The 27,533-nt window shown below is 32.7% G+C and overlaps 2 long non-coding RNA genes across 2 annotated transcripts; one reads left to right on the top strand and one right to left on the bottom strand.

The window, feature by feature from the left end:
* Positions 1-2,259: 2,259 nt before the first annotated feature.
* On the bottom strand, positions 2,260-23,646 carry LOC143053999 (uncharacterized). The gene is made up of 8 exons (XR_012971535.1): positions 23,573-23,646; positions 12,658-12,705; positions 11,313-11,649; positions 8,803-9,013; positions 6,898-7,011; positions 4,425-4,584; positions 3,056-3,221; positions 2,260-2,673 (listed from the first exon to the last, which is right to left on the bottom strand). It is a non-coding gene; the product is annotated as an uncharacterized LOC143053999 (long non-coding RNA).
* LOC143054000 (uncharacterized) lies at positions 19,257-27,154 on the top strand. Its single transcript, XR_012971536.1, has 3 exons — positions 19,257-19,437; positions 20,626-20,744; positions 27,116-27,154. It is a non-coding gene; the product is annotated as an uncharacterized LOC143054000 (long non-coding RNA).
* The last annotated feature ends 379 nt before the right edge of the window (positions 27,155-27,533 follow it).

The following is a 27,533-nucleotide window of genomic DNA, read 5'->3' as shown; positions in this document are numbered from 1 at the left end:
AATTAATAAATGCAAACATCTTGATAAGGGCAGTTTCAGAGGAATATGTTTTATTGAATCAAAGTAATTTATTTACAAAGTACGATTTATCTTTCCCTACGTCGAGATACTTGTAACTACGTTAGTCCTTATATTTTATGAAACAAAGCAGAACCAACTATATCAATTTGTCCCTTGGTTTTGATTGCGGAACATAAACCCCTTGGTGTATGGTAAAGGGTAGTCAAATGTATTGACATTATCACAAGATGATAGGGTTTAGATGATATGTTCTATAACAGATTTAGATTTGTTTTATATTTACATCTGATTAATGCGGCCTCTAGAATATATAGTTTTACAAATGCTTTGAAACCCTGATTTGATTGCTGATGAAATTGATGTTAATTTTGGAAAATATTTTATTTTGTGTTGAGCACATGAGAGCCGAATTCGCGACACTTTATTTTCAAGAACTAGTATTTGTATTAATGTATTTGATAAAGAAATTATTAGTTTGCTCTGTTTGTGATGGTTTCATTTATTCGAATTATTTTCAATCCGCTTATGTCGAGAAAATATTGCTTGCTAAAGTGTGTTGGTAGCAATAATTTAAAACCCTGTTTGGTTCAAGACATTCACGCTGAATTAATTTATTAACAATGTTAAAGCCCACAAGGTATGAGTCCACAAGAAGAATGACACTGAGCCGACAATTTTTACGTTTTACTCGCAATAACCTTGTATGATTAAAAGGAAAAGCAATATAATAAACCATTGTAACTCAGCCTCTTATGAATGATAAAACGTGTCGACGACTGCACAACGTTGGATCCCATGGAAATGACAATTGGAAAACCAGGTCTTATAAACTGTAAAATATTATAACAATTAACGAATTCAAATATCTTGAAAAGGTCAGTTTTGGATTTTCTATTGAATTAAAATGTATTTTTTTACAAAGTACGATTTATCCTTCCTACGTCAGGATAATTGTAGCTATGTTAGCCATGTTTTTCTACGAAACAAAGCAGAACCAACTCTATCAATGTATCCTTAGTTTGCATTGGGTAATTTATACTTTGGTGTAAGATAAGTTGTTGAAATCATTACAAGATGAAAGGGTGTTAGATTATATGTACTCTAAAAGATAATTTTTTTTTATATTCACATCTGATTCATGTACCCTCTAGAATAGGTAGTTTCACACAAAAGCTGAAAAGCCTGGGTTTGATTGCTGATAAAATTGATGTTAATTTTGGAAAATATTTTATTTGGTGTAGAGCACTTGATAGTCGAATTCGCGACGATTCACTTTCAAGAACTATTATTCGTATTAATTTAGACATTATTAAACTTTGTTATATTCGTTTTTGTTTTTGTCTTCTTCGAAATATTTAAAATCCGCGGATGTCGTAACAATAGATTGCCTGCAAAAGTATGTAGGATGTAAGTATTCAAAATCCTGTTTGGTACTAAACTGTTACGCTGAATTGATTTTTAACAATGTTGAAGTCCACAAGAAGAATGACACTGAATGACACTGAGCCGACCATGTTTACATCTTACTCTCGATAACCGTGTATAATTAAGCGGAGAAGCAATATAATAAACCACAGCTTCAGACAAACCTGTGACATCCCAGACTCGAGATTACATTTTGAAACTTGTCTCCACTAGAGGATTGGGCACATGCTATAATTAATGTGCATCCTTACTAAATTCATTAGTTCGATCTATATATAAATTTGACTGTTGTTTTCAAACTGAAATCTATAATCGAATACAAATTAACGAGGTATATATTTATTTCTGAAATATTTTGTAGCGTTTTTCTTGCTAATAAAATAGCGTTTAACTTTTTTCCTTTTAAGTTTAGACACTAAAGGCTTTCTGGCCATAAATCTTGTACAGTTTATTTTACTGGTCATGTCATCTTGTGGCTGAAGTGATAAAATGGTAAATACATGAATATTGATTGTATAATTATTTATCGTACAATATATGTCGCACCCGCATGCAATCTGGAACAATTAAAAAATCTATTAGCAAAACAATATTCATCTATTAGAAAATATACAGATATTTAAGTCTCACGGTATGGAACTATGACAAGCATTAACAAACGAAGTTTAACAGTTCGTGTACTTTAAGACATATTGTGTTTTTTTTCAATATACAAAATATTCTTTAAAATTAGCATACAATTTTGTTTCATAATTAAGGGGTGCATGTTTAGTACCCTTGGAATTTCCATTATTTGACTATGTTAATCGTTTTCGGAATTTTTATGATTAACCAAAGCATATTTATTGATAAACAACATATATTTTAATGTATCATGCCATGGATTACAAAATATGAACGTGCACATTAAAATAATCACCAATTTTTCGGTCGAATGACCTTTCATTTGTTAAAGTGGACTCATCATTCTATACAATTAGAACATTCACAATGCTTAATATTTTGCAAAACCATACACTATAAAACATGCAAAGTATGAGACAAAATATTAATTTTAAGGACGAGAGTATTGTACATACCCAGATTTAAGAATTTGAACACCTTCATCAGAGTTCCTGCTATATTATGTTCGTAGTCTTCAGTGCGTATTACCATAAGCTGATCTTTGTCAAAGACCTTTAACCAATCACGCAGAAAAGTACTGTAAAACCCCGAGGATATTGGTGCCTGAAACGTAAACACGGTTGTGTAATCCGAATGAAAATTAAAATTGAACTAAGCAAATCTCCAGGAGTACTTTGTTTTACTTGATTAATGGTGGTTGAAATTTTGATGAAAACATATGTATATAGTTAGTGTGTTTTTTTCAGAAATAAATCTTTAAGAAATGTTTACTTAGAAAGTTACCGAAATTATAGATATATAAATAAAGAAATACACTTGCAAGACACATAATCACTTTATGCTCCTGTCCCAAGTCAGGAGTCTGAAGTGGGTGTCGTTGAACTGTTATCGATTATACACACTGAATGAAAATTAAATAGTTATGTTTCCGTGGCAGGAATAAAAAAATGTCTTTTGCTATCGTCTTAATCATAATCAAACGTACCCGTAACCTTTTATATAGAACTGTGTCATATAAACATGCCCGAAGACTTTTTCTATTGGTACAATTAGCAAAAGTAGACACAGCATGTTGAACATCTTCATGGAATTCCTTGGCACTGGGATATATATTGATCGCCAAATTCTTATGTAGGTAATGACTGTAGAGTCTAAAATGAAATAATTTAATTTTGGATGTAACGCTTCTTCTGATTGGCTGACAGTGTTTTGTTTATCAGCTGATAGACATAATTTTGTGATGTTACCATGACGTCATAAACGTTTTTTCACAATTTACCCTGGTTTAAAATGGAATTTAGAATTAAATTATAAGTAATGACTGTAATATTTTTTCTGTCTATTCGAAAGAACATACAAAATGTGGCGCACACTTTAAAATGCCACGCTATGCGGGTGATTCAGTGTGCACCAACTTTTTGATGCTAGTTCTTCATAGATACAAAAAAATATGACTGTCATTCTGGCCTTCAACAACTACAGCACAAATACCGCATAGCTGGCTATAAATGGCATGAAATAATTCAATTGTGAAAAATAACTGTCTAATTTATACGAAAAATAAATATGACAGACAGAATTAATGATAACCACTGAACAACAGGCTCCTGACTTGGACAAGAACACAATCATATTTTATTTATAACCAAAAGATTTATGCATCTTAAAATCTACGTTTCCATAACGCAAATGGTTAGATTTCTAATACCTTGAGGTGTTATGTCCAGAAATAAATAAATCAATGGATATAGGAAGATGTGGTATGAGTGCAAAATAGACAACTCTCCATCCACGTAACAATTTATAAAAGTAAACCTTTATGGGTCAAGGTACGGTCTTCAACATGGAGCCTCGAGTCATCTCGAACAGCAAGCTAAAAAGGGTCCCTACAATTACTAGTGTAACACCATTCAAACGGGAAAACCAACGGTCTAATCTATATAAACAAATCAATGATTCTTATTTGTGATAGCTAATGCATCAAATCTTTTATCAAAGTAGACAATTCCGTGTTTGCAAAGGCTTCATAATATTCAAACTCAACAGGTTTTCTATTGTACATGTATTTTCGTCAGTGTATTAATATTTTAGGATCGCTGTAGTTTAGTCTGTATAGTTCAACAATATTTGTAAAATGAATTTAAAAAAATACGGATTCATGAATGAATACAATATCTGACTTATATCAGGAAACATAATTCTGTACGTGCAGTAGCGCCCGACTGTAACCTCAATTGAACAGGATTGTCAGTTTTCCTACCGAAGTTCGCTGGTTCTCTTAAGCTTGCTCCACCAATAAAAATTGACCGCCACGAAATTTGACAATAATGCTAAATTATCTCTCAAAGAATTACCTTTCAGCTGGGTCTCGTATAACGAGAATTAGCCTGATATTTGGATTTATATGAGATATCAGATTCGGTGTTATATAAACTGGTTCTTCTGATGTAGGATTATTCTGCGGTATCAATGTCCAATCAAAACGGTACCAGATGTCCATTGGATCGCCATGACCTTAATAAAAACAGGGAAAATGAATGAACTGAATAAGCTTTCTTAAGGTTCTTTTCTTAGTGGTGGGGTTCGTATAACTCTGTCCCTACTTTTCGTTGTTGTGTTTTGTGTGCTGTTAATTGGATTTTTTCCTCATGTTATTCTCTTTACTGATGAGTTTGAGTTAAGTCTTAGGTTTATTTCGCCTCTATTTTACGTATAATTAACATTGAAACTTCTTTCATTCGGGACAACACAGGACATAAGAGTTTTCTCTACTGTTTTTCACAATAAATGTTATATTTGTTGATAGTTTATAACAAGAATGTGTCCTCAGTACACGAATGCCCCACTCGCACTATCATTTTCTATGTTCAGTGGACCGTGAAATTGGGGTGCAATCTCTAATTTGGCATTAAAATTAGAAAGATCATATCATAGGGAACATGTGTACCAAGTTTGAAGTCGATTGGACTTCAACTTCATCAAAAACTACCTCGACCATAAACCTTAACCTGAAGCGGGACAGACGGACGAACGCACGAACGGACGGACGAACGAACGAACGGACGGACGAACGGACGCACAGACCAGAAAACATAATGCCCCTCTACTATCGTAGGTGGGGCATAAAAAATGATTTTTTTATGTGACTTTTATATAAAACAAGAGGCTCTCAAGAGCCTGAATCGCTCACTTTTGTTTTTGCCTAAATCTTTCATAAATGATTATTTTTGATTTTCAATAGATATTAATGAGTAGCTTAGAAATGCCATTTAAATGTTCATTGTATTTGTCATATTTTCTTCTTCAAGCAAAGAAATGCATTTTTACCATATGTTTCATTTTGCTAAAGTGTCAATGTTACTTGACGTGCAAGGAAACAAAATTACAAAATATGAATAACTTGTGTAAAATTGTCATTAAAGGGAATTAACCCCTTAAGAAATCAATTGACAATTTTGATCAAAGTTTTTTGTACATTTTATCAGCTGAACATTTTTTCTGTTTACAGTTTATCATTATCTTCAATAATATAAATAAATCAGATATTAACCAAAAACTGCAAATTTTTCTTAAAATAACAAATTTAGAGGCAGAAAATCAACAATGGGTTGTTCGGGATGTCTAAAAACTTCAGGGCTGATAGATACCTTATGAACATTTTTAACCAAATCAGATTTGCTCTCTATGCTTTAGTTTCTGATATATAAGCCAAAAACTGCATTTGATCCCTATATTCTATTTTCAGCCATGGCGGCCACGTTTATTGATGGCTCAAAAGTTTGGATACAGTGGAGAGATTGTTAAATGTTAGCAGACTTGGACAAAATGTTTAAAATTGTTTTAAAAGTGGTCAATTGACAATTTTGGTCATTGAACGTCTCGTAGATCTTACTTTGCTGAACATTATTGTTATTTATAGTTTATATCTACCTAAAAAATTATTCAAAATAATAACAAAAAACTGCATAATTTCTTTAAAACTACCAATTTAGTGGCAGCAACCCAACAAGATGTTTTTTTTTCTATTTGTCTGAATTGCAGGGCTGATAGATCTTCACCAATTGAGCAATTTATTCCTTGACAGATTTGCTCTAAAAGCTTTAGGTTTTGAGAACTGTATTTAACCCCTTGTTCTAGTTTTAGCCATGGCGGCCATGTTTGTACATGGATCAAAACTTCGGATACAATTCATAAACAACATATTATAAGGAACATTTAGTTCAAGCTGGAAGGTATTTGGCCCAGTAGTCTCATAAGAGAAGGGTTTTTTTAATAGTTTACGACGACAGACGACGGACGCCAATTGATGGCATAAGATCACATCGGGCCCTTCGCGTCCTGGTGAGCTAAAAAGCTGACTTGTTGTACTTGTTTACATCATGATAATATTATGACAGCACACGCGACTTTCCCCTTCACATGAAAGGTTGGAAGTAGTAAGACTAGTGTACAAACTGATTTAATCCTACTGGATCTTATTTGTTTTTCTTTTCATGTCAACAAATTGAAACATTGTGTATTATGTATAGTAAATGCAATTGCTCGTCAACTTTATACTTGTTTGGCTTTTAACTATTTTAATCTAAGCGTCACTGAGGTGTCGTATGTAGACGAAACAAGCGTGGTGTGTGTCGAATTATAAGCCTGGTACCTTGATATTTATTGATAGAAGATTTTTTCCCATTGTACATATTTTTTTCGCAACATGACAATGTTTTGTTTCATTACAATCAATACTTCCTTAGTTACAGACAAGGAGATAGAGAATTACTGTCATCCAATCAGAATCATTGATGCAAAATAATTGCATTACAATTATTATTTTACCTGTCACGAAGTGTGAGTAGTACATATCTAAGTCATAACTATATGTAAGTCGTTGTGGTAAGACATCAAATAGGTCGGTAAAATTCTTCAGTGTTGAAATTGGACCATCTGAATCTAAAAAGAAAAGCATAGTAAAAATTATTTGTTATCCAATGATTGCACTCTTGAAAATTTTGTAATGTTATTTTTGTAATTACACATAATCTCTTTTATACAAAGAACCCACTTTATATTTGAAATTCATACATATCAATAATACACCTGAGAAATCGCGGGAATTTGAATCGTAGTTTCTTGTTTATTTTCCAAATTAACACGACAAACTGAAAAAAATGCTAATGTTGAAAGAAAATGTGTAAGTAAACTGGTTTCGTTAAGATATTCTTTTCATTTTCCGTTTGTCCTGAACTGAAGTTTGTCAGTTATACAATTTTTTTCTCGTTTTAATTACATTGTGGTGCGTTGTCGTTTGAACTGATTTATATCTTTAGACCAATCTGATTTCATCTAGGTACATAATTTACGCTGCAGTGTCTTGTTATTATGGATACTTACATGTATGAACTCTTTTATGAATTGTTGCTTTCCTGATCGTGTGCTTATATAGGAAACGATAACCTAAATCCAAATAGGATAACGGGGAAGATTCGAAAACCATCTTCATTCCCAGACTTTTAGAGGGTAATGACAAGCTTTTAAAAGGCATCGACATACTTGTGTATATATTTAAATATAAAATATTAAAATTGAGAATGGGAATGGGGAATGTATCAAACAGACAACAACCCGACCATAGAACAGAGAACAGCAATTGTTTACTTTGCGGAAACATTACTTACGGATAATAACCTTTCTGAAATGAAAGTATTTCTTGATATTAAGAAATTAAAACCCAAACAAAAATTAAAATTCGCAACTGAAATGTTCTATTATAGTCAATAGTGTTAACATAGATAGATCCTATCAATCAACGCGTTTCCATTTTTTGATTATGCATTAAATATTCACATCTAGACGTATAACCAGTAACTATATAAATATATTGAGACCTGGTATACGATTGCCAATGAGACAACTTCGTAAATTTTACGGACGGCATCACGAGTTGGCTGACCGTTATGGAATAACCGTTTCACAAATGATATCGAATATGTTGGCGTTGTCAGTTTATTTTAGATTTAAGAGTTTGACTGTGTATCTTTCTTCTCTCTTTTCCTAACGTCGTAACTACAATCCCCTTCCCTTTCATGAATGTGACCCATCGAATTAGACTATTTACCAGATTTGTTATCACATCAGGTGCGATGTGCCACATGTAGAGAAGGATCTGTTTACCCGGAGCACCCGAGATCACCCCTAGTTTTTGGTGGGGTTCGTGTTGTTTATTCTTTAGTTTTCTGTGTTGTGTCATGTGTACTATTGTTTGTCTGTTTGTCTTTTTCATTTTTAGCCATGGCGTTTTGAGTTTGACTGTCCCTTTGGTATTTTTCGTCCCTCTTTTACTATCAATCAGAGTTCAAATACAGTGTATTTAAACAAAGACCTTTTATGAAATTTCGTTGCAATGTCAACTTACGTTCACTATGCCGATTCCATGACAACTTATGTGCAACCTAACTATTTCCATGACAACTTACGTTACCAATACCGTTCTCATGAAACTTACGTTTACAATATCGTTTCCATGACAGCTTACGTTCACCATACTGTTTCCATGACAACTTACGTTCCCCATATCGTTTCCTGGACAACTTATGTTCACCATCCGATTCTATGACAACTTACGCTCCCAATACCCTTTCCATGACAACTTACGTTTACCATATCGTTTCCATGACAGCTCACGTTCACCATACTATTTCCATGACTACTTACGTTCACCATACTGTTTCCATGACAACTTACGTTCACCATACCGTTTCCATGACCAGAACCAAGTTTCTTTCTTCATCAATCCTTTATTTGGCATGATCTGGTGATGTATCATCAACCGGCGGAATAAATCTGTCGTTCCTGATTTACATACACCAAAAATGTGGAAGTATGGCAGACAACGAAGGTGTCCATCTTCTATCCAACACGGGTTCTTATAATTCTCCAGAAGTCTTGGTCTTTTCTATAACAAATATATAACGATGCACGTAAGGAAGCTAGCTACTCTTTTCCCCAAAATATCATGGTTTTTAGAGACTGCTTTGATTTAATAGTATGTAAATAAAGGAACTAAAAAACAACTGGGGAAATATCATATTCTGTATGCTTGTTTTTGAAACTTTGGCGGATTTTATTTCTCTTCAGATCTTTCATACATTTATTACTAGCAACTTTTTTCTTTCAAAAGCAATGAAAAATTACAATAGTTTTATACAAATTTTAAATACACAAAAATGTACTGCTTTTTAAACTTAAAATAATGTAATAAAATTATGAAAAGAAAAGTAATATTGGCGAGCAAAATGTTAAATGAAACTGCATAGATAAAACCAGAGTATTCCGAATATGTTGCAAAAATTGAAAAACAGGAGCAAACATCCGTAAACATTATAAATCCTCAATTTATATATAAAAAATAACTCAAAGTTCTCTGACCGACGTAATATTGTTAGTGTCAATATTTCGGCTGGGACACATTTTCTTAACACACAAACTGGTAAAAATAAATTGAATATTATCTTAACATTTATTTAATGGAACTTCAACCCTTTGTACAAATGTACTTAACCAGATGCTCATTTCGAAAATGGATGTGTATAATGATAAGTGTAATGATTGAGGACAAATATGTTTGAAGTCCTAAACTTTATACAAACGTTTGTACCACGTGCTATGCAGAGTCGTAGAATGTTTCCCCGTGTTTGAAGTGAATATGCATATTCTTAAAATGTCTCCACAAGAGACCAAAGGACACCGAAAATAACAACTATATGTCACTGTTCGGCCTTTGATAATGAGCAAAGCTCCTGTAACACACCAACAAACGACAACCACTGAATTACAGACTCCTGACATGGGACAGGCACATATACTAGTATACAGAATATGTCGGGGTAACACATGTTAGCTCTTTAAAGGACGTGTATTTTTTATTAATTCAACTGTCTTGCAAACTATGTTATAAGAATGTGGTTTTTTTTAGAAAATGAAGATAACACTATAAATCTTAACATTCGAAATTATTTTTTAAGGACCTGGGACGCTCAAAGCAAAAATTTGAAAACAAAGATGTATAACACCAAAAAAAAAACACGAAGAGCTACATGCATATGACAAACACATATAGTTATTTAGATGATATTATTTTTGAAAATCAAGCAATTTTAATGAGGATTAATATCTTTTCATATATGTTCGTATTCATTATTTGATTAAGATTAAAAGAAAATAACTATTATTGTTGTATAATTGCAAGGGTCCTTTAAAGGCACGGAACGTGGCACTCTTTTACACGAAAAGTGCACAGAACATGGCACTCTTATACACGATGTCCGTATTCTAACATAACTTGGCTGCGTATTTATACATCCTACACGGCTCACTTTGGCATGCTCACTTTGACAGGCTCACTTTGACAGGCTCACTTTGACAGGCTCACTTTGACAGGCTCACTTTGACAGGCTCACTTTGGCAGGCTCACTTTGACAGGCTCACTTTGGCAGGCTCACTTTGACAGGCTCACTTTGACAGGCTCATTTTGGCACAGGTTTACTGCCAATCAGAAGAACATCGAAAGTGACCATATTTCTATGTCCTAGTCACCCATAAACATAGATGCTTATTCGTTGGACAACATTGAAAATATGATGGAAAAAAGAAGATATTTATGTTAAAAAATGGCATCAAGCAGTATGGTATGTTTAGTTTATGAGAGCAGTATTGGGGTTTACATAACATATAATTATTGGCACAATCTACAGAAAAGTCGCTAAATAAAGTCGAGCCAAAAGATAATTTATAGAGACAATTATGCCAGTAAATTAGGAAAAGCGAAAAATTTAGGTGCTAAAATATAAAGAATAGAGAATTAAGAGCAAAAATATAAAGAAAAGAGACGAACGAACCTATAGGGATTTGTTTGGGTTTTTAATTTTGTAGCCTTTAACGTTTCGTAAAAGGTTACAAAATTAAAAACCCAAACAAATCCCTATATTTTATGTCCATCCAAGTCAAATTTGTAAACTGAAACTATTATAGGTCAAAGTACGGTATTCAACATACAGCCTCGGCCACACTGAACAGTAAGCTAAAAAGGGCCCCAAAAATTACTAGTGTAAAACCATTCAAACGGAGGAACCAACGGTCTAATCTATATTAAAAACTAGAATGTTTGTAAAATTTAAATTGGGGGGAAACAGATATAACTACAAACATTGCTCACTCCTAAATAGGATTCGAGTCATAATTAAAAAATCACTTACCATGCAAAGAATGTCGTCGACTGGTCCCTGTATTTTACGAGGAAAACTTTGAGGTTCCAGATCTAGTGTTCCAGTACAATTAAAAGGATAAGAAATATTGGGTAAAGAATAGTGCACGAACTTATATTCTGTATTCCGAAAATCCTTCACATTAATAAATGAACTGTCAAACACTTGAAATGAACGAACAGATTTGTCACGTGACTGCTTATGGACAACTGACGTCTTAACATTGGTATTAGTTTCGTACTTTTTGCTCATATATATCCATGCAAACAAGGGAATGTATCCACAGAACATCACAACAGATGCTAGACATCCTAACTTTAATCTGCAACTAGAAATAAAATTAGTTTTGTAGTAACTAAAAAGCAAAGTACCAATACTAAAGTTTGAACTTAAGAATTCCTAAAACAAAAATGACCTGAGGTTGCCTACATACTTTGATGTGGATTGTGTTGCTCAGTCTTTAGTTCTCTTTGTCGTGTTTTGTATTATATCATTTTTCTTGTAATCTTTTTTCGTTTTTTGCAAAGACATTATCAGTATTGTTTTCTACTTATTGATTTTAGATACCTCTCTTGTGACTTTGGCGCACTCTTTATATATTGTGTTTGTTTACTGTTACTTGTCTTTGTCGTTTAGTATTTTGTCAAAACCTTGACAGTTTATTTTCAACTCTTGAGGTTTAATATCCCTGTAGTACTATTCACCTATTGAGAAATAGGACGCAATGTTGCATATTAAACTTATGCAATTAAATATGGATTATAAAAGTGCTAAAGATTCAGAAAATAATATATATTATAGAAAAAAACAACTCTATCAGATACTGAAGATATATAACATTTAAAACGGAAAATTTTGGGGTTTCCGTTTAACATGTATGCAGGAAAAAATATGCAGTATGGTTATATTAGTGTACTCTTTGTAACTTGTATCCATGATAACACTGACTTAACAATGGTAAGAATGACCTAGTATATATTATATATATATATATATACTGGTTTCCTTTCCTTCATTTGCTTGGCTCTGGAAACAAGGACGACTTAGATACCCGTATGTTGTAAGGCAGATAACCAACATACGAGTTTCAATTATTCGTAATTGACGGACAGATATTCAATCCGTTTTAGTTTTTGAAACATCGGTATACAAAATTGATATAACTTCTTGTGATAAATTAAGATCAAACAAAACTCATGAATTAGTTTCGACTCTCTTTGATATTGTATAATATTATCATTTGCGAAGAAAGGTCCGCCAAAAGCTATTTTTATGTAAGAGAGTGACCACACGATAAACTTTCAGCGCTCTTTTTGTTTAAATATGGTGTACTTACGTTATCATATCCAACTTAATTTCTGAACATGTTTACGTTTGCAAGAAGCTAAAAAATAAAACATAACATAAGATTCGTAAATCAATGAACATAGAAATGAAACGGCGAACGTGTCAAAGAAACATTAACCTTACTAAACAGCATGCAGAAAACACCTCGTGACCACCAATAAACTTCAGCTGGTCAATAATCAACGCATAATGTATTATACTAGTTCAGCGAAAGGGACACCATACTAAACTCCGAAACATATAAATGAACATGAACATGAAAAAACACACAAGACAAACAAAGTCCATGCAGATGTTTGATCATCGCAAAAATACGTACATCTTAGAACATAACTGTATCGCAAAGGCCATAGACGTTGTTTGTATGCTGCTTGTATTCTAGAGTGTTATCAATATTAAACACACGACATTTGTTTTATTTGTATGCTGGAGAAATAACAATATGACACACATTAACATTTGTCTCGTGTGCAAGCTGCTTGTTACTGAAGTATTTACAATATGACACACACAATATTTGTCTTGTATGTATGCTGCTTGTTACTGAAGTATTTACAATATGACGCACACAACATTTGTCTTGTATGTATGCTGCTTGTTTGCTGGAGCATTAACAATGTGACACACACAACATTTGTCTTGTGTGCATGCTGATTGTTACTGGAGTATTTACAATATGACACACATAATATTTGTCTTGTATGTATGCTGCTTGTTACTGGAGTATTAACAATATGACACACACAATATTTGTCTTGTATGTATGCTGCTTGTTACTGGAGTATTATCAATATGACACACACAATATTTGTCTTGTATGCATGCTGCGTGTTATTGAAGTATTAACAATATGACACACACAATATTTTTCTTGTTTGTATGCTGCTTGTTACTGGAGTATTTACAATATGACACACACAATATTTGTCTTGTATGGATGCTGCTTGTTACTGGAGTATTAACAATATGACACACACAATATTTGTCTTGTATGTATACTGCTTGTTACTGGAGTATAAACAATATGACACACACAATATTTGTCTTGTATGTATGCTGCTTGTTACTGGAGTATTTACAATATGACACACACAATATTTGTCTTGTATGTATGCTGCTTGTTACTGGAGTATTAACAATATGACACACACAATATTTGTCTTGTATGTATGCTGCTTGTTACTGGAGTATTAACAATATGACACACACAATATTTGTCTTGTATGTATGCTGCTTGTTACTGGAGTATTTACAATATGACACACACAATATTTGTCTTGTTTGTTTGCTGCTTGTTTGCTGGAGCATTAACAATGTGACACACACAACATTTGTCTTGTGTGCATGCTGCTTGTTACTGAAGTATTAACAATATGACACACACAACATTTGTCTTGTATGTATGCTGCTTGTTACTGGAGTATTTACAATATGACACACATAATATTTGTCTTGTATGTATGCTGCTTGTTACTGGAGTATTAACAATATGACACACACAATATTTGTCTTGTATGTATGCTGCTTGTTACTGGAGTATTATCAATATGACACACACAATATTTGTCTTGTATGCATGCTGCGTGTTATTGAAGTATTAACAATATGACACACACAATATTTTTCTTGTTTGTATGCTGCTTGTTACTGGAGTATTTACAATATGACACACACAATATTTGTCTTGTATGGATGCTGCTTGTTACTGGAGTATTAACAATATGACACACACAATATTTGTCTTGTATGTATACTGCTTGTTACTGGAGTATAAACAATATGACACACACAATATTTGTCTTGTATGTATGCTGCTTGTTACTGGAGTATTTACAATATGACACACACAATATTTGTCTTGTATGTATGCTGCTTGTTACTGGAGTATTAACAATATGACACACACAATATTTGTCTTGTATGTATGCTGCTTGTTACTGGAGTATTAACAATATGACACACACAATATTTGTCTTGTATGTATGCTGCTTGTTACTGGAGTATTTACAATATGACACACACAATATTTGTCTTGTTTGTTTGCTGCTTGTTTGCTGGAGCATTAACAATGTGACACACACAACATTTGTCTTGTGTGCATGCTGCTTGTTACTGAAGTATTAACAATATGACACACACAACATTTGTCTTGTATGTATGCTGCTTGTTACTGGAGTATTAACAATATGACACACATACTATTTCTCTTGTATGTATGCTGCTTGTTACTGGGATATATTAACAATATGACACACATAACATTTGTCTTGTACGTATGCTGCTTGTTACTGGAGTATTTACAATATGACACACACAACATTTGTCTTGTTTGTTTGCTGCTTGTTTGCTGGATTATTAACAATGTGACACACACAACATTTGTCTTGTGTGCATGCTTGAAAATTAACAATATGACACACATAACATGTGTCTCGTGTGCATGCTGCTTGTTACTGGAGTATTAACAATATGGCACACACAACATTTGTCTCGTGTGCATGCTACTTGTTACTGGAGTATTAACAATATGCCATACACAATATTTGTCTTGTATGTATGCTGCTTGTTACTGGAGTATTTACAATATGACACACACAATATTTGTCATGTTTGTTTGCTGCTTGTTTGCTAGAGCATTAACAATGTGACACACACAACATGTGTCTTGTGTGCATGCTGTTTGTTACTGGAGTATTAACAATATGACACACACAATATTTGTCTTGAATATAAGCTGCTTGTTACTGCAGTATTAACAATATGACACACATAATATTTGTCATGTATATATGCTGCTTGTTACTGGGATATATTAACAATATGACACACACAATATTTGTCGTGTATGTATACTGCTTGTTACTGGAGTAATAACAATATGACACACACACTGTTTGTCTTGTATGTATGCTGCTTGTTACTGGAGTATTTACAATGTGACACTCACGACATTTGTCTTGTTTGCATGCTGGAAAATTAACAATATGACACACACAACATTTGTCTCGTGTGCATGCTGCTTGTTACTGGACTATTAACAATATGACACACTCAATATTTGTCTTGTATGTATGCTGCTTGTTACAGGAGTATTAACAATATGACACACACAATATTTGTCTTGTATGTATGCTGCTTGTTACTGGAGTATTATCAATATGACACACACAATATTTGTCTTGTATGTATGCTGTTTGTTACTGGAGTATATTTACAATATGACACACACAATATTTATCTTGTATGTATGCTGCTTGTTACTGAAGTATAAACAATATGACACACATAACATTTGTCTTGTACGTATGCTGCTTGTTACTGGAGTATTAACAATATGACACACACAACATTTGTCTTGGGTGCATGCTTCTTGTATGCTGGAATATTACCAATATGACACACACACACATCATTTGTATGCTGGAGAATTAACAATATGACACACACAACATTTGTCTAGATTGTTTGTATTCTGCGTGTTCGCTGCGGCATTAATAATAAGACACACACAACATTTGTTTTGTGTGCATGCTTGAAAATTAACAATATGACACACACAACATGTGTCTCGTGTGCATGCTGCTTGTTACTGGAGTATTAACAATATGACACACACAACATTTGTCTCGTGTGCATGCTGCTTATTACTGGAGTATTAACAATATGCCACACACAATATTTGTCTTGTATGTATGCTTCTTGTTACTGGAGTATTTACAATATGACACACATAATATTTGTCTTGTATGTATGCTGCTTGTTACTGAGATATATTAACAATATGACACACACAATATTTGTCTTGTATGTATGCTGCTCGTTACTGGAGTAATAACAATATGACACACACACTGTTTGTCTTGTATGTATGCTGCTTGTTACTGGAGTATTAACAATATGACACACACACTATTTGTCTTGTATGTATGCTGCTTGTTACTGGAGTATTTACAATATGACACTCACGACATTTGTCTTGTTTGCATGCTGGAAAATTAACAATATGACACACACAACATTTGTCTCGTGTGCATGCTGCTTGTTACTGGCGTATTAACAATATGACACACACAATATTTGTCTTGTATGTATGCTGCTTGTTACAGGAGTATTAACAATATGACTTACACAATATTTGTCTTGTATGTATGCTGCTCGTTACTAGAGTAATAACAATATGACACACACACTATTTGTCTTGTATGTATGCTGCTTGTTACTGGAGTATTAACAATATGACACACACAATATTTGTCTTGTATGTTTGCTGCTTGTTTGCTAGATCATTAACAATGTACCACACACACAATATTTGTCTTGTATGTATGCTGCTTGTTAAAGGAGTATTAACAATATGACTTACACAATATTTGTCTTGTATGTATGCTGCTCGTTACTGGAGTAATAACAATATGACACACACAATATTTGTCTTGTATGTATGCTGCTTGTTACTGGAGTATTAACAATATGACACACACAATATTTGTCTTGTATGTATGCTGCTTGTTACAGGAGTATTAACAATATGACTTACACAATATTTGTCTTGTGTGCATGCTGCTTGTTACTGGAGTATTACCAATATGACACACACAATATTTGTCTTGTATGTATGCTGCTTGTTACTGGAGTATTATCAATATGACACACACAATATTTATCTTGTATGTATGCTGCTTGTTACTGAAGTATTAACAATATGACACACATAACATTTGTCTTGTACGTATGCTGCTTGTTACTGGAGTATTAACAATATGACACACACAACATTTGTCTTGGGTGCATGCTGCTTGTATGCTGGAATATTACCAATATGACACACACACACATCATTTGTATGCTGGAGAATTAACAATATGACACACACAACATTTGTCTAAATTGTTTGTATTCTGCGTGTTTGCTGCGGCATTAATAATAAGACACACACAACATTTGTATCCTGAAGCATTAACAATATGGCACGTAACACAACATTGGTCGTGTTTGAATGCTGCTTGTTTGCTGGAGCATTAACAAGATGACACGTGACACAATATTTGTCACTTCTCTGTATTTTGAATTCGTAGCATCCATTTACATGTTTGCTTGACTACGGTGTTTTTTTACACGAGTTTGCTATCTGTTTACATCTTTTTTTATGTTTGTATCGCTTATATTACAATCGGAGTTCTACTCGATAGTCAATAAGATGGCGTCTAGACTAAAGTACATACGGAATGAAGCCTAAGCCATGTGAATTGTAAATTTTTTACTTTATATATATAACTTGGATAAAAGTGAAACAACCCGACCACAGATGTCCATCTTATTATATACCTTTTCAAAATTCACCCAAATTTATCTTATTTACGATTTTGGGCAATCATCTTGTTTTTAATATCTTGCAATCTATTAAGAAATAAGTCATTATCTTGTTAAAACCGTTTAATATACACATAAGATTGATAATGTCATAAAAAGTGAGATTGTGAGACTTGAAAAATGACCCTAGTGTGAAACAAATTGAGCGGGAACCTGATCAACCTCTGTGATACATGTAAATTGTGTAGTTTAAATGGTTACATTTTCATTTATTAGATTTACGTCTCAAGATTCTCATCCCGATTTATGCTGTCTTTAGGGAGAATTGGACTTGTTAGTTTGTTTTAGAATATAAATCACTAATAAATTTATTAAAAGATAATTATATATGAATCCACCATTGGATGTTAAGCAACCAACATATAAACTTTGGATTTAAAAATTATAAATGATAATAATAATAATGATTACTACATTTATAGTATCTAAAGAAAGTTAACAAACTCCGCACCTCCTTGGCTACATAAAAAACAAAGATCATTGTATATGAATCCACCATTGGATGTTAAGCAACCAACATATAAACTTTGGATTTAAAAATAATGAATAATAATAATAATAATGATAACTACATTTGTAGTATTTAAACAAAGTTAACAAACTTCACACCCCCTTGGCAACATAAAAAACGGGGTAAAAACAAAACAAAACAAAAACAAGACAAAGCAAAGCACAAACAAAACAAAGACCTGATATATATGTATGATCATAATGTTTGTTTTCGGAAGATTATATCTGTTAAAAAAACCTTGCATTCTCATTTTACACTTTTTTATAGTCACAACTTAGTGTAGTTCTGTTCTGTTGGAATATATTGTATGTTTAGCCTCTTTTTGGTAACGCAATGTCTCGCTAGCTCTTGACAATACATTTTACAGCGGTTTTTTACAGTAATAATCACTATTTTCCCTTTTTTTTCCTTTGTTTTTTTTTTTTTTAAAGTTTTTATAAAACTTTAGCATTGAATTAACATTGCAACTATCAGCATAAAAACGTTGAATTAAATATTTGAGAAACCAAGTATAAACTCAGATACCAACATTTGTTTAAAACCAACTCAATATACGAGGACGTATGTTATCAATACAAAATAGTTATACATGTACGTCCTTGTAAAATAGGTTAGATCTGCGATGTATGACGGATACGTGATACTATATTACACAACACACAACATGTAGATAAACTATACGTTAACAATTTTATGTATGACCTGTTTCGAACTACACGATAGTTCTGTATTAGATAACTATGTCCGAACAGACATTTAAATGTGTTTGTTGTTTACTGTCATTTGGCTGGTTAATAAATAAATAAATAACGTCATCACCAAGTGAAATAATTCTAAAGTTAGTTCGGAAAACCTACTAAATAATTCAATATTCGGTCACTTTGCATGGTAAGTTTTTTTCCTAATTCATATATACTTATATTATGTACAAATACACACACAAATAAGACTTAGTGTATGGCAAACTGTATAGTTGTATTCATGATGCATTCATTTGCGTGTTCTAAGTTGATATAACGTACAATTTAATGCATTCTTTCTAAAACCAGTTGAAAAGTTATAAATAAATTTCATGTTAATTCGATTTAATCATATTTAAAACCGAAACCGAAAGTAAAACATTGGGATAACTTTCAATTATGTGTAAATCGGCCTTAGTTTAAACAGTATTTAATTTCATTAATGAAAAAATACAAGATATATATTACAATGTTACATAAAGTTCAAATATGGGAGTCGGAAACAAGTTTGGAAAACTTTTATAAATCGGTCTTCGTCACTCATCATGCTCATGTAAATGTTACCGGACTAAAAGTGACTTTAAAGTTTTTCAATCATTCATAATGAATGTCGTACATGCATTTGAAATGTTTTCTTGTTTAAATTATTCTTCATTCTTAAAAATAGAGTTCATCTATTCCAAATGTTTCAATCAATTATAGATTAATTTTCATAGTTTAAAACTCAATTGCAGTTTTTAAACGTGCGAAAAAATAATCCATGTTCATGCTGAAAGAGTAAAAAACCCTGAAAACATCGTTCACAGAAAATGCACGTTTGAAACGACACTCACTTATACTTTTTATTGGAAAGCAAAATTTAAAAAAAAGTTAAAATATCATTCGGAAAATGGATTTTAGTTTATAAAAAGTTTAAATAAAAGCACATGTTAAAGTCAGTATAGTGTAACAGTAAGTTGATGTGGAATAACTGCCTATTAGACAACTCTCCACTGGAGACCAACATGATAGGAATTATATGTAGGTCGCCGTAATGCCTTCAATAGTAAGCAAAATGCATACTGCTTAGCAAGCTATAAAAGGCCTCTGAATTATTAATAAAAATAATTCGAACGAGAAAAGTCTCTGGATCAGCATGTTACATGTTCACATGTTCTCGTTCTCGATATACTTGTAAAGTATCCACTGGACGGTATATCAATTATACAAGTCGTTATTGTTACCTAAACATCAATAACAATAATCTTTTTATTTTATATGAATAACGTAAATTGGTTTGATGGTTTTTTTTTCATTAGGCGAGAGCCATTTCATGGTTTAATATTTTTTTACATAGGTGGAAAAAAATGACTGAAAATGGATAAACAACAGAAGCAGCGTACTATTGAAAACGAAAAGAAGTGGAAACATTTTCTATCTAGTATCAAGAGAGTGCATAATTTTCAAACAAATAATGTATGTATAAATTCTAAAATTAATACAAAATGTCTGGCAAATGAATTTGCAAACAAGTTGTTAAAGAAGAAAGGCGGATTTATTGAGATTAGTGGAAGTAAAAATACAATGGAAATGTATAAACATTTTAATGTTAAAGAACCCCAAACCCAACCACACAATATTGATTTTAACGACAGAAATCAGGTGGGTATGTCACGGGCAGACACATGGCCAAAAGAAAGATCTAAATATACAGAACCATATAATATTTCTGATACTGATTCTGCCCGCCGTCAGCTTAGTTTCGAAACTACGAAAACAATAGTTTGTGATTCGTCAGACGAAGAAATGAGTCCGAATATTTTAAAACCAATTCCTTCGGAAAAGTTAGGTTATCATTGGAAGTCACAGCCTCGATTTGATATTCCAAATGAAATAGATTTAAGTCCCAGTAAAAAAATCAAGTTTGAAAAGGAACTATTCGCAGATAAAACGATGGAGAGTCGAACAGAACAAGCAACCGGAAGTTCAAAAGAGGTTCAGGAAAAATACGAACAAGAGGAGGAAGCAACGTTAACTGAATTAGACAATAACGAACCTGGCGCAACATCAATGTCTGAAGACAATATGTCGAGCCATGTGGGAAATGTTAAAATTATTCGGAAAATAGATATCGTTACAAATCCAATATCAATAAAATCAGATATTGATAATTCATACAGGGATACAGTCCGGAGAATCGAAAAGTCAACAGACTTTTCGGAGGCTCCGGAAGATGGGGAGAGGAATGGCTCAACAGAACCAGAAGCAGATACAGTGATAGCGGTGCAGGCAGAAAACAGAAAGGGGACGACAAAAAATAAGGTCAACAATAGGCCTGTCACACTACAAGTGTCAGCAGACGATATTTTCCATATTAAGGCAAATTTTGAAATTAATCGTTTACGAGATCGAAATGAAAATATTCCAAAGTCAAAAAAATCTGACATTGATAAATCATGCAGTAAATGGACTATACCAAATATTGCAGAATACTTTGATTTTGATAAATCAGTTCGCAAAATTGAAATGCCGACATATTTTGCCATTGGTGCTGAAAAGGTGTCAGAAAATATTCAATTAGAATTAATTCAAAAACTTCAAGTTTTTAAGTCTGTGCAAATACATAAAAGCAAGCAAAACAATGATAAGGAAATAATTTCACATTTAAAGTCTCTCACGGCGACAGAATGCGGAAGTAGGCTGGTATTAGACTCGTTACTTATTCCACTGTGTGCATCGTTAGGCTTAAACATCGAGGTAGACAAAAACATAAATTGCAATTTTCTCCCGAACTGCAGATTTGATTATTGCATAGCTAAAGGTGATAAACTAATTGGGTGTGTGGAAACAAAAAGTATTAAAAGTTTGAACGACAGCGCCGTTGCGCAGGCTTTGATGCAATTGCTAATCTTGCAGACGAATTTATTACGAGTTGATGACCCCTTGACCACCAAATGTCCATTGTTTGCTATTGTTACTGATGGACATAGATTTGTTTATATTCAATTACAGGAGTCTGTATTCAAATTTGAACACGAAGGAGAAAAGTGTAAAGTTCGCGAAATCGCACATGAAGACGATGTTAAGTGCATTTTCGAACAAATCGGTTATCTAATGAATGAAGCAACCGCTGCACTAAAAGGGACTAACTTGGGTGCTTGTACGGTAATAGAGACAAACTCAACGAGTTCAAATAATTTAGTGCCAAATGTAATTAATTTAGATGATCAGAATAGTGAGAACCCGCATATAATTGTCATTGACTGAGCCATGCTGATAAATAAATTGAACATTTAATTATGTAATCGAAGTATAAACTCTTGTTTGAGCTTTTGATTTTGTCATTTGATTAATCTACTGACAGTACTGTAAATCATGTAAAATCGGGTGCGAGAATTTCTCGTTGCGTTGAAGACCTGTTGGTGACCTTCTGTTGTTGTCTGCTCTATGGTCGGGTTGTTGTCTCTTTGGCACATTACCCATTTCCAATTCAGAAATTATTGCGTGCATTTATTATTGCGAATTAGTCATTTTGGACTTAGATGCGATTTGAATTTTAACGATTTGGGGGCAAATCCTGCTTAATTCATATTTAAAATATTTTAAAATGCGAGTTTTAATTATTGCGTTTACAACACAAGTTTCGTCTCAAGTTTTGCAACAATAAAAACCTCGCATTTATTTCGGAATTTACAACTAAAATATAGACCTCTGATTTCGTTATATTACATGACATGAGTCGAGTAATGCAATCAAAGATCTATATTTTAATAAGATTGCCATTTGATTCGAGACTTTCCTTTTTTAATTTTCCTCGGTGCTCAGTATGTTTGTTATTTTACTTTTGACCGATACTTGTTTTCCAATTATCAAAAGTGAAACAATCTTGTCTCGTGTTTCTATACTGTTGGAATTTTCAATTTGTCTCCTATTTTAATATCAAGTTTAAGCCACTTCATATTGAATCGAGTTTTCTTAGGCATTTGAAAATTCCAAGAGAAAAAAGGACTTCAATCGAAACTCAAAATATTTAATATTTAAAAGAATAAAACTTTGAGTAGACTTATAAATGGAAACATAAGGGTTCCGGGTTCATTAAGCATTCTGTAGAACTGACGATAGGAGATATATTTTGTGTAATTGTATACTTGTTAAAGATATGTTATCCCATGTTTTGGGGTTTGTTATTTCTTTATATTTATCATACATTATGTTTATTATGTAATTAATCTCGATAAAATTTATATGTCAATACAATATTTGATAAATAAAATGGAAGCGTATTACATTTAAAAAAAACTTACCAAAATTACATAGTTTGTTATTATATCCCATTTCAATGTTAAGAACTTTACGAACGATATCTGGATAATTGATAAACTATGTAGAATATATTTTGTATAAAACAATTGTGGATACGCATTGAACATTTACAATAACAATGAATAACATGAATAAGTAGTGTGTTGTATTGAATTTGTTCACTATAGACAATTGATATTTAGTGTACACAAAGCTATCATTACAATTCATCATATAAGACAAGGTTACGTAGTTCAGTTTTTGAAATTTACGATTCGTGATTTAAAGAGTTGTTGTAAGGTCACAGATCAAACAGGGTGAACATGTAAATTAAACATATACAAGGGATTTAAATGCACCATAGAAAATCATAATATGAATACAAAAATCATTGTTTAGTATTTATAAAAGAGAGGCGAAAAATACCAAAGACAGACGTTCGAACTCATAGGTCAAAAGTTGACAACGCAATGGCAAAAAAAAAAACGACTAAAACAAATACATGCAACAGTATACAAAAAACCAACAACATGGAGAACTAAACTGAGCAACACGACCCCAATGAAAAACCGTGGTTGATATAAGTGCTCCAGAAGGGTCAGCAAATCATACTTAAAATGTGTCACCAGTCGAATTGCTATTGTAAGTACAACCCGGTGATAATAAAATTGAGAATGGAAACCAGGAATGTGTCAAAGGGTCAATAATCCGACCAAAGAGCAAATACAACACAAGGAAACCAATGGGTCTTCAACACAGAAAATTCCGTATTCGGGGACGGGCTTCAGCTTGTCCCTAAACAAAAGGGTATACTAGTTCAGTATAAAACGGTTGTCACCCTCAACCCAAAAACATAGAAATGAACTAAAACTTAAACAAACTAATATAATTGAGAAAAGGGCTTAACTAAACAGATCAATACAAAGCACAAAACACAGAGTGGATGTGGCAGTGTACTTATACATCCCCACAACAATAGGATTCTTACTGGCGCGAAAGTGCATCGGGGATAAACAGGCCATTAGCGTAGATCATTTTTGAGAAAAAGAGGAAGGGAATGTAATAACAACAACTAGAAAAATCCGTCATCAACTATAACACAGAAATTACACAACGATCAACCAACTGCAGATGATTTCAACTTCATCACTTGGAACTTTTAGTAACAGTCTTTTACCATAAATTAAGCAAAATAGTTCAGGAGCCTGTATATTCAGTGGTTTTCGTTTGTTTATTTGTTACATATTTGTTTTTCGTTCATTTTTTTACATAAATAAGGCCGTTAGTTTTCTCGTTTGAATTGTTTTACATTGTCTTATCGGGGCCTTTTATAGCTGACTATGCGGTATGGGCTTTGCTTATTGTTGAAGGCCGTACGGTGACCTATATTTGTTAATGTTAATGGCTAAATGCACAATGTGTCGTTATGCCTTTATTTATAGCGCTAACCCTCTCATTTTGATGACAGTCTCATCAAATTCCGTTATATTCACATTGATGCGTTAACTAAACAGACACAATAAATAAAAGTACAATCCTTAGTTTTCGAAAAATTCAAAGTTTTGTTAACAGGAAATTTGTAAAAATTACCACATTATTGATATTCATGTCAACACCGAAGTACTTCCCTTTTGATAGGCAGACATGTCATTTAGATTTTGAGGCGTGGAGTTTGGCTAGTGCAGATGTTCATATAACACAAGGAAGCAAGGGAATAGTATTGGCAGATGATCTACAGAAACATGGTGAATGGAAAATAGTATCGTCATCTGCCGTGAATCTCGCGGAATCTCACGAGACGAAAGTTCGGTTTACAATCATGATTCAACAAAAATCATTGTACGCTATAATGAATTATATCATACCGATCTTGTTAATTTCAATATTGGATATCTTTACATTCAAAATACCGGTTGACACAGGGGAACGCATAGGATATGTTATAACAGTCTGGCTAGCATATGCTGTGTTTCTAACGATTATCAGTGATGCGTTACCACAGAGTTCAGAATCTATTCCTATTGTTTCTATATATATCATGCTACAAATATTTGTCGGAAGTGTGATTGTAATCATTTCAGCAATAGAATCCGGATGTGCACATCGGTCTGATAATGAATCAGTGTATAACATATTAAAAACACTCACAAAAAAGTGCCGAAAACATAACGAACCTGAAAATTCCATGTGTTTGGAAAAGAGGAAGTTTGACGACATTGGCTACCCATGAGGATCTTTGTTTTGAAGGAGAAGAAGTTTGTGTAACATGGAAGGAAGCAATATCAGCTCTTGATAAAGTTTTGTTTTTGGGTTTTCCTGACAATATTTGTTTCATCCACTTTGATCACGTTACTTGTTGCAGGTCTTAAGTATATATAAGTTATTTGAATAACTATGCATTTTTGAAATAGATCTAGAGATCGGCGTTGTAAGACATGGATGTTTTAAGAGTAATATGCCTCTCCCAAATGTACAGATAATTTTTACAATTTCAATATATAACAAGTCCAGATTTCCATTTATTGTATATAAAACACGACTGGATACAATAATAGTGTATTTCCGTATTAAAGAATACTTTTCTGCCAAATTAATTTGCTTGTTTTCATTTTTCATTGACTACATAGCCTTCAATCAACTTGTGAAAATATGCGAATACAAGTATGCAATTTTCTTTTCACACATGAATATTCACTCCAAAATTACTGCTTTGCAGACATCCTTTAGAAAGGCTTATATCAAAATTGAATGATAACACGTAGTTAAAAAACACCAAATATTATTATTAAAATGGCGAATTCGACTGATGACGATTATTAGTGGAAATTGCTGACGAAGGTTTGAATACCCTAGATAAATCAGATTGATAATAAATTTCATAGACTTCAAATCTTCGTATATCCAATAAAAATATCTTGTACGTATCAATTTCAAACGCACTTTTATTCAAACTAGAAACACTTATGAGCCACATCAACAAACGACAACAACTACTGAACACTATATTTCTGGTTTAGGACAGGTGCAAACAAATGCAGCTGGTTTAAACCTTTCAATAGATACAAACCTTCACCTTTACCTGAAATAATGGTGTAGCATCACAATATAGAAAGACACACTATAAAATATCAATTGAAATGCCTTAACAAATCAAAAGACATATTAACACAAACAAGTGAACATACACTGCACTAATAAATTTGATACATGACACAATGTGAATAAGAAAATCAATAACATCAGGGTTGGGATATTTTAAAAACGATATCACAAAGACAACCTGTCGCCAAATATAATAAAGTACATGGGTAAATGAAAATAATAACTAAAAGGAATACAGTGATCGAATACGGAAATATTTGTTTACAAATACATAATATTGTTGTTTATAGTACGAGAAAAGAAGTGAAAAAATTATAGTTTTACCAAACATTTAACAAAGCTGGTATATATAATTATGTATTTTGTTTTATAAATCAAAAACAAAAAGTGTGATATCTTTGTTTGAACAGTGTAATCTTTAATATTTTTTTCTATTTCTACAGGAAATTATAATGTAGTAAACAAAAACACCCATGAAAGGTAAAAAGATTACTGATGTTTGCTCTATGTCCTTCAAGAAAGTTTGCTTTTTGTTGTTTGCTTTGCTTGGTTATCATTTTGTTTGGAATCCTTGCTGTTAAGGTCTGCTAAAGTCACTATATCCTGTATTTAACAAAATTCGGATGCAGCACAATATATATTGTATAGAGATTCCTCTGAATGGTTTTGCTTTTCTTGAACTCGTATCATGTTTTAAAATGCTTAATGCAGCGACACAATGAGATGAATTGGCGTGTTTGATTAACTTTCCAAGATAGATTTGAAGTTGATAGTCCTCAAGATATCCCAAAAGTTGAAATTATGCATAAACCATACAAATGATGTCGAGTTTGAGGTCAGATAAACCAAGTCAGACAGACA

This window comes from Mytilus galloprovincialis, chromosome 12 (assembly GCF_965363235.1).
Source record: "Mytilus galloprovincialis chromosome 12, xbMytGall1.hap1.1, whole genome shotgun sequence".
In the NCBI taxonomy this organism is placed as follows: Eukaryota; Metazoa; Mollusca; class Bivalvia; order Mytilida; family Mytilidae; genus Mytilus; species Mytilus galloprovincialis.
The sequence above is the reverse complement of the archived record's forward strand: the minus strand, read 5'-3'. Positions and strand labels throughout refer to the sequence as shown.